Source organism: Pelodiscus sinensis, chromosome 20, assembly GCF_049634645.1.
Source record: "Pelodiscus sinensis isolate JC-2024 chromosome 20, ASM4963464v1, whole genome shotgun sequence".
NCBI lineage: Eukaryota > Metazoa > Chordata > Testudines > Trionychidae > Pelodiscus > Pelodiscus sinensis.
The window spans coordinates 20,540,323-20,555,501 of record NC_134730.1 but is presented as its reverse complement, the minus strand read 5'-3'; the positions used below and the strand labels follow the sequence as shown (position 1 = coordinate 20,555,501).

Below are 15,179 nucleotides of genomic sequence, written 5' to 3'. Positions count from 1 at the left end.
CTTCTACCATTAACTTAGAATAGTCAATAGGTTTAAAGCCAGAGGGTTTATCTCTATAATGAGATATTCTGACCACCCAAAAGAACACTGGTAACAGCTTCACTTTAAATCAATATGCCTCTCTTTTTTCATAATCCCATGTTCTTAGGCCAGAGTTGAAAGTATTTTGCATAATGTAAGTATGTGATGGGACAAAGCACTTGGACAGTCAGGAATTTGTATTGAAGTTTTTTGTGGTCTTCATTACAATCATCAAATGTTAAATGTTAATTATAAGTTCACTGGAAGATTTACTCAGCATTGCTCAGGTTCTTCAGGTCAGAGGCTTGGGGCTCTGGGATGTGTGTGCAGGAGTCAGGGCAGGGGCTTAGGAGGTATTGAAATAGGGCAGGAGGTGGGAAGGACAGGCAGCTGCTCCCCAGGGCTATTGGGGTGACTGCTGGGTGGCCTGCTGGCAGCGTTGCTCCCGGAGCTGTTGGGGCGGTGAGGGGGTGTTTGCTTGCTGCCCCCCCATGGTCATTCTGCAGTATAACTGTCCCTGCTATCGTGGTCCTTCCTTTGTTTCTCATCAAATGGAATCATATTCCATGCATAGCCCGTTGCTCAACCAAACTCTGACCTTGCTTTAAGATATGATACGGGAAGCTGCATACCATATTTGATAGTTCTAGCTTTCACTGTTTTAAGAGAAGTTCTTGAACAGACTTATGGACAAAGACACTGACAGATGCACTAACACTCTCAAATATATAGTAGATTAGAAGATTTACCTGGCCTTGCTTGGATTCTTAAATAAATTTGGTTTGTTTTTTTTTAAATAAAATGAAGATGAATATGCTTCATTTAAATTATTGTCTGTCTCCGCACAAACCAGCTGCCACTGCCGCATCCCTTTAAAAATGCAGAGGGCAGCGTGAGGGTTGTCCTGAGACCTAGCAGAGGACCAGAGAATGAGCCAGTGTCTTTGCTCCTCTCTGTCCCTTTAAGAGTGCAGAGCTGCAGCTGGGAGTTGTGCTCAGATGCAGCCTGAACTGGAAGTGAGCGCTTAAAGTGCCCTTCCTTAATGACTAGTCGAGTAGTCGATGGAAATTCCATTGACTACTTGACTAGTAAATTAATCGATACTAAACATCCTTATTCAGTATGCAGGCAGTTGAGTGCTGAAAACTTGAGAGATCAAAGTCAGATGCTGCTTTTGAAAAATCGCTCAAATGGATTATACTGGACCCTATTCAGCCCTCTCCCAAAAATAAGATACTAAACAGTCTGAAGTGCAGCAGAAAATTATTTGAGAACAAAGGGAAGCCAGATGGTTTAAAAGTTTCTTGTGAAGTGATGAACAATGCCAGTCTTGCATACGTTTTGCAGAGTTGGTCTCTAACCTGCAGACTTGAGATCTAAACTTGCTGTAAACTAGTGATAGAAAAATCTAGAGTCTGGTTTGAGTTGATCATTAATATCTTGAAAGAGATAGTAGAAAAAGATGGGGAGGAGTGGATATTTTAATCCCCACTTTTTTTCCATCTCCTGAATATCCCAACTCTCATCCCTGAGAATGACAAGACCATTGTTTCTCTGTATTTGCACCTTAATTATTTGAAAACATTGTTTTGCTGTGAAAAGTATAGGCTGATATACTACTCTCTGGATCAGAATTTTTGATGAAAAGAGATGACTTTGAAGGACAGATAAAATATAGCAAATATTGGCGTTTTCCCCTTAACGCCCAGAAGAGTAGTGTAGATCATGGATCAAAAAACTCCTGGCTCACGGGCCATCTGTGGCTTGAGCACTTCCCAGTCTGTCCCACGAAATATTTTGAAAATCAGGCCTGTGTAACTGCCAGCCAGGAAGAGCGAGAGGTGGATGGTGTGCAGGGACTCACCTGAGCATGTAGCTCACAGCAGTACCCAGACCTCCAGCACCCACATAGTCCCGGCCATAGAGGCCATCACTTGATACAAGAAGTCGTGCTGGTTGCCTCTACCGCATTGTGAACTGTACTGGCCAGGGAGCCACCTGAGCTGATGCAGTTCTGCAGCCAGCAGAGGTGGGGCTGTTGGGTTTTGCTTTGTTACCCTGGGTGAGGGTGGGAGATCCAGTGTGAGGGTCTGGATGTCAACAGGGGACAAACAGGATCCAAGTACCAGGGCATGGTTGTTAGCCGGGAGTGGGAGGGCGCATCCCAGTGCTAGGCCACAGTGTGTCATGGAGAGGACTCAGTTTCATGTCTCTTGTAGGATCCTGGGCTCCTGGATGCAGGGGGACATGCTGTCAGCTTTCGTGTACTGTATTGCCAATACCAAGGGTTCAAAACTCATGAAATGCCCACCTTAAAAAAGAAAATTACTTCTTGAAATCACAGCTAAAAATATCTTGTGGGATCTTTTTCTTTGACATCTGGTGTTTGAGTTCTTTGGCTAAACTTGGGGCATGTTTTCTAGCTTTTCTTCACAACTCATGAGATCTAAAGTCGCCCCCCTCCCCCCCAAAACTCCCCCCAAAATCCCCCCAAAAAAACAACAACGTTGGGATTCTCTTCTCATATAATGCACCAACAACAAGCGTAATATACTAAGTCAGAGCAATCACAGTTGATAGCAGTGCACGAGGCATCAGGTAGTGATGTTCTCAGATCTGGCTTAATTCTAATAATGTGACTTTTTTTTTTCTGGAAAGCCCCAGTTATCATAGAATACTAGATCCTCGAGGTCCCTTCCAGTTCAATGTCCCCCTGCAATTTAAACTGGGGCTTGTTGTTCCAACCACATTGCTTTTGTTCCGCTTTGTGGTTAAATGCATTTCAGTGGTGATGGTGGTGGTGGATGTAATGATGTTTGTGTCTCTTGGTGCCTACATAGCTGTGTTGTTAGACAAGATAAGCTAATCTTTTTTAAAACTTTGCAGTTCTTATAATGAATTTCCATAGTTCGCTCTCTCTGGCTATCACTTTCACTTTTTTAGCTTTAACTTCATGACTTCATGGCTAGATTGAAATGTATTCAAAGGGTGATGAAAGGAAAATAGGCCTGTGGTTGGTGGTTATGGATTAAATAAAATGTTTATTAATAAAGGTAACATTGTATCTTTAATTGATATTGATAACTGTCCCTGCATCACTATTCTACTATATTTTGTGAATATATATTAAAACAGTGCAGCTATTATATTTTAATTTTTCCAAAGCATAGCAAGAAAGGTGTTTAGAGGAAAAGGACTAGCTGTGCATGCAAAGTAATTGTGATGTTATAGCTGATTGCTTTCTAATGACAATAGGCCTAGTTTTGCAAGGTGGATATATAAACACCCTAAAGCACCAAGTATGGCAATTCTTTGGATCAGGACCATATAGATTAATTGCCTGAAAATACTCATTTTTAGAATCCTACAGTTACAAGAGCAGAAACAGTATTTAACTGTAAGGACTTCTGTTATTTCTGCCATCCTATGCTTTTTAAAAATTTAACACTTAATAAACAACAGCCCCTAAAATTCTGTGTTCTGAGACGTAGCATGCCAACTTTTAGCCTGGGCCAGACACTTTTTTTTTTAAATGTCCAAGTATACAACTTAGAACTGGATCTGTGCTTGTAATGGAAGTGCCAACAAAAGGAACACTAACAGTGGATAAACCCCTGTATCTTGAATATTCCTTTTCTTCTCTTGTCATTTGACCTTTGTTTATTCTCTCTAGTTTTACTTCTTGTGACTAGATTCCCCAGTGATTATAGCTAGTAGATATACTGCTTGAGATTTGACAGCTCTGTCAACTTCTCTTATACCTATTCTGTGGAATAATATAGGTAGTGGCACTGCAACTTTTCTTTCCAAACCTCATAGGCAAAATGCCTAATGGTGATCTAGTATGACCACTTTTAGCACTTGGTAGTCTGCATAATCCATTCACATTGTTTGCTGCTGAAGTTGCTGTGAAGGACTGATGTCTGTTGTGGTCATTTTTGGGGTGTGGGCACTCTAGCTACCAAGAACTGAATGAAACTTAGAAATCACATTTAGGATGGCTGATCTATGGCCCACACTCACTGCACTGTTATTGATTATTGGCTTGTGATGGATATGAGGTGAAAGTAACTATATTCCATTAAGAGTCTCCCCTCCACTCCCCCTAAAAGGGGGGAAGCTATTTAATTTCCATTTATATCTTTGTGTTTTGTTGGAAATGGGACTTTGTCAAAGAGATATGAGGATGAATGGCTTCCTCAGACGACAGTGTACCTTTGTGCTGCAAGGCAAAGGTTACTGCCATTTGTGTGCAGTGTCCCATCTCCTACAATTTAGCTCAACCATTAATAGTATTATAGAAACAACTACACCCCTGGTGCATAGAGATGTATGAGGAAATGAGTAGATAGCTTTAACAGCACATCTGATTTAGAGCTTATAAAAATTACCATTGCTATGGTAGATTACATGGCAATATACATCAGTCTGAATGAGCTGTATTATAAACATGGAGTGATTCAACAATGCAGCATGAGGAACTAAGGCTCCAAAGGGCAATATAAAATTGTGTATCTGATGGTTTTTGCTGCTGTTTAACTTATTGCTAGGCAAATCAAGAAATAAAATAACCAATTAATTACATATCATTTTTCCTGCGAGTTGGGGAAGAAAATTGGTGACCTATATTAGATCAGATGAAAGCTATCAAGTGGCTTAAGTCTTAAATTTGACCCAGATTCTTGTAATACTCTTTATTTATCCTGAACTCTAGATCTGTGTGGCACTTTTGTAAGATCAGACCACTCATATATCTGCCTAAAGTCCTGAGTCCAGCTATGCCACTACGTTGAACAAGAGTTGAATGGCGCAATACTTTCCAGGGTTGGACCCAATGTGTCTGTCAGTGAGTCAGTATGGCTTATCACATGAGTAAGGCTTTGCAGGTTCAGTCTCAAATTGGACTAATTATAAATTACTAGCGGGAATTACCCGACGCTGCTTGGGAAGGTTGATATAACTGAGGTGAGGAGCCTGAGGGGAGGGAGGGGATAGGGAGCTGCGCGCCTGCCGCTGGCACCCAAGCCCGCCCTCTGCTTCCTTGTCCCTCTGCCAGCCTTAGTGAGTGACTGTTCCTGCTGCTTCCCCCGGGAAGCCGCTTCTCCCCGCACTGCCAAGCTCTGTGCAGCCCCATGGAGAGGCGTTGGTCTCTCATCTCTTCCCTTCCACAGTCCCGTGAAACCTTCTCCTGAATGAAAGGTTATCCCATGCAAAGTTTGGTTGTGATAGCTCTTATAGTGTCCAAGTTATTAAAGCACAAACATTCTCCTTTATATATTATAGATTAGTATGTGATGGGGCATCTGCCCCACACTGACCTGTTAAGGGTTAAATCCTAGCCCTGGGAATGGGCAGGAGCTGTGGAGCTAGCAGCTGTGGCTGGTATGACCCAATTAGGGCCCAGGTGAGGGCAGTATAACTAAAGGCTCCTGTAGGGGTGGAAGCAAACCCACTTTTGCTCTGACTGGGGAGCAGGAAGGGACCCGGTTGCCAGGGAAGCCGACTGCTTCCTGAGATAGGGCAGTGCTGGGAAGCTCTGGCCAGGGAAGCTCCTAGGCTACAGGACCTGAAGCAAGACCTGAATGTATTAAGGCTGCAGAGAAGCAGCAAGGGAAGGCAAAGGCAGGTCCACATCCCCTTGCCAATGATGAGAGGCTATTTCAGACTACAATTTGGCCCCAAGGTAAGGGGCTAGATGAAGACTGGCAGTGGGTCACTGAGGCAAGGAGGGCATAGGAGGTTGCAGGTTCTTAGGGGGAGGACTCCAGGATGCAGAGACACAGGGAGATAGCAGCCAGAAGGGGGTGCTTCAGCACCAAGAAGCTAATTCCCTCAGGGTATGTCTACACTGCAGTGTTATTTCGAAATCTTATTTCAAAATAGTTAATTTGAAATGGCTTATTTTGAAATAATGCGTCTACACACACAATGCATATTGAAATAGCGTTTTGCTATTTTGAAATAGCACGTCCACCCTGAGTGGATGCTGAATCGCATTTAAGGCATGCCGGAACCAGGTACAGCAGGGCATCAGGTCAGGAGTTACTTTGTGTGGCTGCTGCCTGAAGCTATCTGAGGCCTGTGCTTAAAGGGACCATCCCCCGTGGACAGCTGGTTCTCAGCTTTCCCTGCTTGCTTGCCTACCTCGATGAGGGACAGCAAAGCATTTTGTCTCTGAGTGCTCTGGTTGCCCTCACTCTGGACACCACAGCACTCTGCAACATAGAGCCAGAGCTGCCCCTGGGCACTCTGTTGCTTCTCGTGGATGCGTTGCTGCGAGCCAGGCTGCACTTTCTGCAGGTTGCCATCTGGGAGGTCCATTGTGGGGCTGTCAGTATCCAGGAGGCCCTGTGGGAGAGCTTGCACCCTGAGGAGCATTAAGAGCCTCTCTGGTCTGCCCCACTGGGGGCTTGTGCTTCATTCCTCTCTCACGTTCTTCCATGAGAGGGTGGGAGGAGGGAGCTGGAAGGGGGAAGAAGGGGGAGGGAAAGCTCAGGGTTGGGAGTCTTGCTGGAGCAACTTGACTTTCATGCAAACCTTCTCCTGGGTTCACATGTGGCCTTTGGTGGCCAGGCTGGCAGCAAAGACGGCCACGTTCCTCCATCTAGTGCGGAGATCATGGACGTTGGGGGCATCCCCCCCCAAACCTGAATAAGGTCTATGATCTCCATCCTGGACCAGGAAGGCGTCTGCCTTCTCTGGGCCCTGGCAGGCTCCTAGGAGCTGTCACACTGCTGCTTGGGAGTGGTGGAGGGCTAGCTGCCAGTGGCTTGCTGACTCGTGTTTTGGGGCCACTGGCTCTGGGCTGGCAGGTTTGGAGCTGGCACAGGCACTGTGGCCAGAGTCAACCCCTTTAAGGGCTCCGGGGAGGTGGGTGGGAGAGGAGTGTTCTTGGTTGAGGCTGGAGTGGCCACCAGGGCACCTAGGGAAGGTTGGAGGCCTCCTATTTCGATATAAGTGTCTACACAGCACTTATTTCAAAATAGCTATTTCGAATTTGGCGTTATTCCTCGTGGAATGAGGTTTACCAAATTCGAAATATGTCCTCCGCTATTTTGATTTAATTTTGAAATAGCAGTTTGGCTGTGTAGATGCTGGTAAAGTTATTTTGAAATAACGACTGTTATTTTGAAATAACTTTGCTGTGTAGACGTATCCAGAGTGACTAGCAAGAGGCACCTCAGTGGTGAGTCACACTGTGTTACATGGCACTTAGGGGAAAACAGAATTTGCATACATGGTAGCTGAATTTAAATAGTAGAACAGTGATCTTAATTATTGCACTTTGGATTCTGTGGACAAACAGGAAAGTAGGATACATATTCCCACCTACATTCTTTCATTTTCAACTGTATAGTTGTCCACTACAGGCTTATGGGAACCACTCGTTTGATTAACATTTGCAGGATGAAATCTACCTACATCTTTTATACCTCCATAAGTAGCTAGTGAAAATTCAGAATACGAGCATCTTCTAAATGTAGCAGCCTAGAGGAATGATTTGATTTAGGGGGATTAGACAGTAGCTCTTTCTGCTGGCTGAGGTCCATCTGTCTATTTTAGAAATGTGCATCTGTCTGTCCATTTGAGTCAGTTCGTTCAACTCCTCTTCCTAAACAGTAAGAGCAAGGACCACCAAATTTGGTATGCAGCTTCCTCTGATCCTAACTTAAAGCGAAGTCAGGATGTGCCTGGAATCCAGTTGTTTTTTGTCACCTGGAAAGGGAGGGGGCTGATTGAAAAGACAGCTGTATTGTAGAATGACCACTGGGGACAGCAAGTGTGGGGGACAGCTATACTCATGGTGATCCAATTTTCCTCACAAAAAATTGGGACACATGATCTGACAAAGGATTTTTTTTCTGATCTGTGAATTTATATGAAAAATCTTACAAAAGTATAAAAATTAAATCATAGGGTGGTGATTGAGTGGGCTGGGATTACAAGGTGTTGGTAGGGTGATGAGTGAGCAGACTGAGGGTGCAGGGTGTGGGTGGAGGTGGTGTGTTAGTGGGTTGGGAGTGCAGGGTCTGAGCATGAGGGGAAGTGGAGCCACTTACTTCCTTTTGTGTGGCTCCCAACACTGTGCCCCAGGAACTGCCTCCCTCTGCTCCTATTGGCCGGATTCCAGAGTAGTGGGAAGAGCCTCCAGGAAGTGCACTACTGTTCCCCCAGCCAGGGGAGGGAAAGGGGGAGCAGCTGTGCACGCAGCCACTTCTAGCTGCGCTTCATCCCCCACAACCCAGACCTGGTGGGGAGCCTCAGGGCTTTTTCCCCCCTTCCCCCCACTGCTGAAAAATTTGCCAAAATATTGGAAATTCTGGGACATTTCGATGGTGTATGGGGACAATGGGACAGCATATTTGAAATTGGAACTGTCCCAGAAAATGCGGGCCGTATGGTCAGCGTAGCTGTACTGCAGAGTGACATACAGGGGAGTAGCTGCACCAACAAGACAGTGGCCAGCTAGGGCTGGGGCTCACCATTTTGCCAGCAATCAGACCCAGTAAGTGGCCCCTGTGGAAGCTAAGGGATTTGTATGTAGCCATTTTGACCTTTTGGTTAGCCTAACTCGTGGTAACTCTGAGACTTAACGCGAGAGCTGTGAGAGACGCTGTTGTCGCCCCTCATCTCTCTTGTGCTTGAGATAAGGATAGAATGCTGACTCTAGGGAAGCAAAATGCAGGACTATGTAGCACTTTAAAGACTAACAAGATGGTTTTAGATTATGAGCTTTTGCTTCAGCTACACCAGACTAACACGGCTACATTTCTATTACGACTCTAGTGAAGACCTTGAGATAAGGTGGCGTCTGAAGGGAATTGTTATGGAAAGGGGAATAATTGTTTATTGTTATATATACTGTCTGTTTATATATAATATTGGCTTCTAATTGTTTTGTATTTGACGATCTGTCTAGCAGCAGCTTCTTTCCTTGCAATATTGCTCAAATAAACTGTCTCTGACTACTTATTGCTCACAAACGCAGAGTGAAGACCTGTTTTCTTCCACACACCCCTGTTGAAAACCCCTCCCCCTGGCCTGGGGATGGGAAGCCTGCCCCTGCCCCCCCAGTCCTACCCCCCCTCCCGGCACGAGGAGATGCTGGAGCAGAGCTGGGAACTGCGGCCATGCCCCACCCCCGCTTGCAAAGAGCCGGAACCATGGTCCGGCCCTGGTTCCCCTCTCCCCACCCCACCATGAGAAAAAGAATTCAGGTTTTTATTTGTGGGCATTTGCATCATTTAAGCTAAACATAGAGTTGAAAGGACTTAAAGATAGACTAAATTAATATTTTTCAAGACAGGGAAAATGATAGGGAACAGAGGTGACAAGATCAGCATATGCATATGAACAAACAGAGGTGAGCCACGTATCTTTCTGCTGATCCTCTCTGGTTATATTGTAAGAACTTTTGCCCTACCTTGCTTTGGGATTATTGGTTTGGTGGTTTTTGCTTTGGCTTCGTGCAGTGGGAGAACAAAGGTTGGGGTGTATGTGTTCATGTGCTGATTAGGGATGTAAGTGACTAGTCGAATGCAAATGCTTATCGGGTAGTTGAATAGGAACGTAACTGATCGCTTCTCCCCCTTGCTGCCTCTAACAGAGAGAGGCAGCAAGGTGTGGGAGCAGGAGCCGATGCTGGGGGGAGCTGGCCAGTTCCCCCCAGCACCATCTCTGTGGGAGTAGGGGAGGCAGAGGGTAGTGGGACAACGGTGTGAGCAGGAATTGAAACAGTCCCGCTTGTGCTGGTCCTGACTGCTGCTCCTCTTTCTGTGTTGCGGATTTTCTACACCTCTCTTTGACATTATACCAACCTAATCCCTGTGTTTGATAGCTCAGTGTTGACTGGAGGACTTCTCCCATTGACATAGCTGTCACCTCTCCCGGTGATGAAGTACCTATACCAGTAGGAGAAGCCCTGCTATTGGTGTAAGCAGCACTTCACTAAATACTACATTGGTGCTGCTGCAGAACTATAAATGTACGCAACCCCTGAGTCTCTTCTTTTGCTGAAATGGGAGAGGGAGGGAGAATGAGAAGAGAAGGCAAACTCCAGTTCTCCATCAGAATAGTTCTCTGGGTAGAAACATTTTTGTTCCATGAGTCCAGTAGCAGAAAAGGTATGTGGCCCCTTAGCACACATTTTTACCAATCTTGGGAAATGTCTCTGTTTTTCTTTCCTCCTTTCTCTTTCTGAGGTATGGCTACAGTATTGCCGTATGCTGGCATTTTACTAGGGCTGAATGTAAATCTGATTGACCTGAGGGGAATGTTGCATTAAGCACAAAAGGCTTTTTGGTGCTTGTAAAGCTCAACACGTTTTTTTTTTTTTTTTTTTTCATTTCTTAAAAATGTGCCTGCTTTTCTTAGCACAGCGTCCCTTGTTATGTTTTCTTAATCTCCTATTAATCTTTTCATGAACTGGAATTTAAGAGAGTTCGAAGCACACAATGTTTCACTGATGTTCTATATAAGCTGCACAAGTCTACTACAGGAAAATATTGGGCCCATATGATTTTTTTAATAGAATTTTAGGAATTATGCATCAACGTGTATGTTTAAAATATTGCATTAGCATTAATTATGTTAAGCCTAACCTTATCCCTGGGAAGTAGGTAGGTAAGTATCTTTATCTCCCTGTCTCAGATGTAGAAAAGAAGTTCAAAAACATATTGCCCAAGGTCCCACAGTAGCTTTGGACAGAGGCTGGAGTATTTACATCACCAGGAGAGAAATTTTGGTGTAGACCCATGCACAGCTATGTTGATACAAATTTACCTATCTTGGTAGCACAGATGAGGTACCAGCCAGGGTCAGAACTTGGGAAATCCTGGCTCCCTATATCATTGATTGTCAAATTGTGGGTGGGAGAGAGCTAGCTTCTTACTTGGTGCTGGCTTTTCTCATTTCCAGCGGTCAAATCACATTGAAAGGCTAAATGTCCAATACGTTATTTTATACAATTTTTCATGTAAATGATTGCAGTAGCTGTCACAAGTAGGTGAATGAAAGGAGATGTGGGCATCCAAATGAATGGGAGAAAAGGCATTCACTAAAAAATTTCTTGTTAAATTGCCGTTACATTAAAACCTTTTTTGGAAATGTTTGAGAACTGAAAAAAACATGAATGGAATATGTCTTGCCATCAGATGTAAAAGGGCCTTACAACATTAATCCTGCAGTTTGATAATCCTCTGACGTTGAATCAGAATGATTATAAATGTAAAATATGAAAAAATGTAAGTCAATAGTTCTCTTCTTCTGAAGAAGCATAAAAACACACAAAGAGGCAAATCTTATTAGAAGGCTCTTGTGTGGTTAAGAATAACTGTTGAGCAAAGACCACGTTCGCTGTGACCTGAGTTATGGTTTACAAAGCTGTAGCTGTATAGCTGCTTTTTTCCAGTGATCTTTCAAAGTTGAACTTTGGGTCCCCTAGAATAAAAAGTTAGTAACAGTGCTGCTTATTTCTATTTGTAGCTTCTTGTTGTTAACTCACTTTATTTTAAATCATGTCCTTAACACTAGTTTCTTTATTCACATTTATGGAGGCCTCTTTCCTAGCTTTGTTGTAATTACAGATGAACAGGCTACTGATGTGGTGGTGTTTTTTTAAAATAATTTTTAGTTAGATCTCTTGAGTTACATTTGCTCTGGCTTATGCTGGGGCCAAGCCATTATTGTCAATGGGATTGCCTGGTTAGTGTATAGGGCAGAATTTGAGCCCTATATTAACATGGCAAATATGCCAGTGCTACATGCTGAGTAATTTATCATGGAAATTATTCTTCTTTTTAAAAGACAAAGAGAAGTTTTAAAGTGGATTGTAGCACGGAACTTTTTGGAAGAAAAACATTTTTTTTGTACAAAATGATTTATAAGCAAGTGAGGTGGCAGACACTGATTAGTCTGTTTCAGCATAATCTTGAATTGTGCTAGTTTTTTAAAAATGAAATTGAAGTTTAATAATTTTGCTGTATTATGTATACCTCGGGGGGGAGGGAAGGGAGATATTTGTATACTACTTGCTTAGAGGTAGTTTCATCTTGGTGACCAAGCATATAAACTTAATAAAGCTAAAATAAATAATAGTTTGAAGACTTTTAAACCACTTTGCTTTTAAAAATTTTAATCCAAAATGGTCACTTTATCCTTCCTTGATTAAGAAAACACATTTTTCTGTTAGCCACTTAGCCAAAAAGTTAGTCTTTTACCAATAATTTTTTTTCAAAATCCTTTTAATTTATTCAGTGGTGCAGGCAACTCAGTCAACCATAGACTAATCCAGCATTTCCCAAACTATGGCCCATGGCCCGGTACTGGGCCAAGGGGAAAAAAAATACCGGGCCTCAGCATGGCTGCTGGGAGGGGAGCAGAGTGGGGCGAGCTGGAAGGAGGGGGGGAGGAACCAGCCACTGGGAAGCAGTGCTGGGGGCTGTGGGACAGCCCCGCAGAGATGGGGGAGAGGCAGGCAGGCGGCAGAAGCAGGATTGGGGATAGCAGGGCTGTCCGGCAGCGGAGATCGGAGAGGACAGGTGGCGGAGCCAGGGCTGCATGGGGGGGGGGGGGGGGGAAAGAGCTGGTCGGGAGAGATCAGGAGGAGGAGGATGGGAGAATCAGCTGCTGGAAGCAGGGCTAGACGGGGGCAGCGGGGCTGGTGGGGGGGGGTCGTTGGGGGAGCGGTGCTGACTGGGGGAGATTGGTGGGTGGCGGGGGGGAACCGGCTGCTGGAAGCAGAGCTGGACTGAGGAGATGGGGGGGAGCGGGACTGACCTAGGCACATGCAGACCTTGGCGGACGAGTGAGTCTGGCCGGGGATTCCATTTTGCCCCCTCCCCCCCCACATACCTTCCCTGGAGTAGTTGCGAACTGCCCGGCAGGTAGACACACTCAGACAGCATGAGCACATCTACCAGCCAAGAAGCTAAGGACTAATACACCTAATTATAATAAAATGTACCTGATTAGAAAATACCAGGCATTTTATGTGTCTGGTAATTTCTCAATTTCTTTCCCAGACAAAACCTTCAAATACTGGACTGTCCAGTACAAAACCGGACACCTGGCAACCCTACCCTTCCTGCACCCTCCCTCTTAGCCAGATACCCTACCCCCAATCTGCTCCTGCTCCCGCCTCCTGAAGTGCTCATGTGGTGCCGGATCCCGCAAGCCCTGACCCAGGCTGGGTGGAGGATGCAGCTGGGTGAAAACTGAAAATTTATTCATTTTTCATTCTTTTTTTTTTTTAATATGCGTTTATACTTTTGGGCTGCAAAAGACCGTACTGAAAAAAAAACAGGTTCCAACTAAAGTAAAAAGTTTAGGAAACCCTGATCTAGCCAGCTTTCTATCCACCTTACAGTCCATTTATCTAATCCATATTCCCTTAACTTGCTGGCAAGAATATTGTGGGTGACTGTATCAAAAGCTTTGCTAACACTGGCACTGGGGGCTTTGGGAGGACCAGAAACAACTTATTTGAATATTCATCATTTGCTTATTGAATATGCAAATGAATGTTACTGGTCCTCCAAAAGCTCGTGAATGGATTTACTGGTCCCCATGTCAAAAAGTTAGGGAACCCCTGGACTAATCCACTGAGGTTTGAAATAATCTTGTATCAGATTAAAGAGGAGCTCATAGTTTGTTCTTTGTGCAGGAAAACAATTTGTAATCACGTTTTGTGCACCACTGTACCTAGCCCTTCTTTGTATCATTAAGATTTCACTTTGCTTTGTACCTACATTGTGTGTTTAATCTCATTATATTTTGTTTTTGTACTAGAGTAAAATCTAATACCGGTAGGTCTTTCCATCTGCAGAAAACTTTTCAAGTACTAACTAATCCCACATATTTCCCCTGTCAGGTAGGTTCATTAATTTCATCCCATTTTAGGGAAGAGAGACAAGCTAAGTGAGGGTGTGTCTATACAGCAGGGCTTAACTTGAAATAAGCTACGCAAATTGAGCTACGTCAATTGTGTAGCTTATTTCGAAATTGGGAGCATCTACACAGCACTTATTTTGAAATAGAGCACTCTTCCTCTGATTTCCCTTACTCCTCGTACAATAAGAGTTACAGGAGTTGGAGTAAGAATTCCTGCGGCTTGACAGTTTTCCAAATGATTTCAAAATAACTGCCTACTATGTAGACGGACTAAGTTATTTCTAAATAACGCTAGTTATTTTGAAATAGTGTTGCTGTGTAGACATACTCTGAAGGCCTGCCTGAATTAGCTGGTCAAGATCAACACTGGAAATTACAGGACTACAGGTATTTGTTGTTTTCAACCAGTTAATGTGTTTAAAATACAAGTTGCCCTATGTATGCTACAGTTTGTAAAACACACCATCTTATCCTATGTAAGTCTCAGGAAACTGGAATCAGACCAGGACTAGAACATATAAGTTTCTGTCTCCTATTCCTGTGGTCAATCCACTAGATAGACAATACCTCTCCTTTAGAATGTATCCTCAAAATCCTTTACTGCAGAGGGTCTCAAACTTTTTTTCATTGAGGTCCACATTTGGATAGTTTGGCTCCCAGGCTCACAGCTCCTTAGCTACCAATGGCTTTGAAGGACCCCAGCTCTCTGGAGTGGTCCAGGAGGCAAACTGACCTGGAGCCAGAGCTCTGTTCCCTTTCACAGAGAACTTTAGTACTTCTGGTTTCCATTCTAAAGTTGAAGAAAATTGAATTCCTGAAATACCATAATCCTCTGTGAAATGGGATTACCTTTCTCTGCTTAGCTCTAGCTGCTATATTGTCATTCTTTGTAAAGTGCTATATTTGCTTTTTATTTTTAATTTACTTTTTTTTAAATTTAGGGGAATTCACACAACTTGGTTTAGTGAGAGCTAAATTTGCTTTGTTCTACTTTAATCGTGTTGCTCAAACGTTGCTTTTCTTAGCTTTCCTTCACTTTCTAATGTTGGAGGACCATATTATTCAGATAAGAAAAACAGTGTTTGAGCAACACATGATTAAAGTGGAACAAAGCAAATTTAGCAAACACAGAACCAAGTCCTTTGTATGAATGTAGAAGTACTTACAATGGCCTCTAGTACCATGGTAGCTGCACTAAAATAATTCTTTGAAAATGTCCCCATATTTTCAGCTGCAGTTTTGTTTGCCCTTTTGTTTTTAAAATCTGA

General features: G+C 43.7%; 1 protein-coding gene across 5 annotated transcripts in view; it reads left to right on the top strand.

Moving 5' to 3' along the window:
• The window catches only part of TEX2 (testis expressed 2), a 149,792-nt gene that overhangs the window by 5,970 nt on the left and 128,643 nt on the right, over positions 1-15,179 (top strand). The window contains exon 1 of one of the 5 annotated variants that reach the window (XM_075903892.1): positions 5,336-5,704. The exons of the other annotated variants lie outside the window; for them this stretch is intronic. The gene's annotated coding sequence lies outside the window, so the exon portion shown is untranslated. Of the gene's footprint in view, positions 1-5,335; positions 5,705-15,179 lie in introns of those variants that run through there. 5 annotated transcript variants of the gene reach the window in all.